Source organism: Myotis davidii, unplaced genomic scaffold (genome assembly GCF_000327345.1).
Source record: "Myotis davidii unplaced genomic scaffold, ASM32734v1 scaffold337, whole genome shotgun sequence".
Taxonomy (NCBI): domain Eukaryota; kingdom Metazoa; phylum Chordata; class Mammalia; order Chiroptera; family Vespertilionidae; genus Myotis; species Myotis davidii.
In genome coordinates, this window is record NW_006288250.1 from 457,146 (window position 1) to 459,371 (window position 2,226).

The following is a 2,226-nucleotide window of genomic DNA, read 5'->3' on the forward strand; positions in this document are numbered from 1 at the left end:
AAGGGCTGCCATATCCCCTGGGTCAAACTGTAATTTTACTCTGGTGGGAAAGCAAAGCCCTCCAAATGTGCCCCATCTCTGGAAAGACTAAAAGGAGAGACTTTACCTAGGTATAAAACGTTTTTCTCTTCTGTAAGACTAGGTGTTGCAGTATGCTAAACAGATAAGACTGACAAGGTTCATACCACAACCTGGGCCTCACGGGAATTTGGAAGTAGTGATTGCTTGAAGTGTAACCAAGTCAGTAATATTAACATAGGATTATATTTTGCCAACCAAATAGGTCATATCACTGGGACTCAGCCAACCAGTACATAGGACAGTTGATGTTTGAGGAGGGATTCTTGGCAAGAGCAGTGAGAGAAGTGCTCTCTCTACTTGGAAATGCCTAGAACAATAAGTCCTGTACCTTGATTTACTGGGAGATGGGTCCAAAATTACATTCCACCCCTTCCTTAGGACAGATTTGTGAAATTCAATTCTTTTGGAACTAGAGGAAAAGAAAAATGACCCAGGAACACTGCTAAGTACTTAACCTTCAAGAAACGACCACACCTTGTGCAATTGCCTAACTGATTTTTAATTCAGTGCCCCGATTGCCTGATTTATCAACGGTAAAAAGAAACAGTGATAGATAGGGATTGTGGAGGAAGTGGGCAGTGACTGTTTTTTGGAAAGCAGGGAGTAGAAAAATAGATAAGAATTGTGAAGCAGAATTCCAAGTTTAAAACAGTCTAATCAAGGCTGCCAATGGTACACCTCAGTACCACAGAGCATGGCAGTAAACATCAATAACTTGTGGGATGTGTGTGTGTGTGTGTTTCAATTGATATATTGTCCCAAGGGTAATAGAAGGCCAATCGCTCCCACAGCATTTCCTGAATTACCTTGACTGTGGACTAGAAGCATGGATGTGATGGGTGCCACCTACTGGGCTAAATTCAGAATTACAAATCTGTCAACCTGTTTTACTGAACAAATTAATCAGAGGGAGTATGATTCTTCATTTGGAAGATTATACATTAAACTAGTGATAAGTTTGAATTCGAGTCATAGCCTGTAGAAATGGAAGAATCATAAAAATCACATCCATTAATACTGCCATTGTATAGCATATTCTAGGAGACGATCTTTGGATATGGAGTCAGAAGCCTGACTTCTCTGAACTAGTTTCTTGTTCTATAATCACTACCCGGCAGAGTCATTGTGAGGGTTGATCAAAACCATATGCTTTCGCCCTGGTGGCTCAGTTGGTTGGAGCATAGTCCCATACACCAAAAGGACTTGAGTTTGATTCCTGATCAGGGCACATACCTAGGTTGCAGGTTTGATTCCTGCTCAGGCTCGTGGTCGGAACGCACATGTGAGGCAACCAATTAATGTTTCTCTCACATAGATGATTCTCTCTCTCTCTCTCTCTCTCTCTCTCTCTCTTTCTCTTCCTCTCTTTCCTTCTCCTTCTCTCTCTCTAAAATCGATAAACATATTCTTGACAGATGATTTAAAAAAACCCACAGCCCACCATATGTTTTCAACATGCTCTATAATATTTTATGGTTATTTTAGATAAAGAAAAAGCTGAAACTAAATGACCTGCTCAAGTTATTTAACTGATTAGCCTCAGAGTAAGGCCTTCAATTTATACATGATTCTAAACATAGTGCTTTTTACACTAAATTACTATTTCCTAAAATTTGACAATGAGATGATTTTAGGTGGCAACTGAAATAAATCTGGGAGGTTTATTTAATGCTAAACACATTACTATAAGTCACAGTGGGAAAACTATCCCTTTTTAATTCTCTCATCCTTGATGGCATCAAGGAGAAAGTTTCAATATGTTGCTGGGTTTTCTTTAAAACCTTCTACATATTGCTTGGTCAGCATAGCTCAGTGGTTGAGCATCGACCTATGAAGTAGGTCACGGTTTGATTCCTGGTTAGGGCACATCTTGGGGTTGCAGGCTCAATCCCCACTGAGGGGAGTGCAGGAGGCAGCTGATCAATGATTCTTTCTCGTCATTGATGTTTCTATCTCTCTCCCTCTCCCTCTTCCTTCCTCTCTAAAATAAATAAAAAATGTTAAAAAAAATAAAAAACAAAACTCTCTACATCTTGCTAATTTCATTTCCTAATAAAAATAAAACATGCCTCAGCCTTCAACATCTTGTTAGAATATTAAAATTTTGTTTTCCATATACTTATTATTATATTTACTTTGTATTAT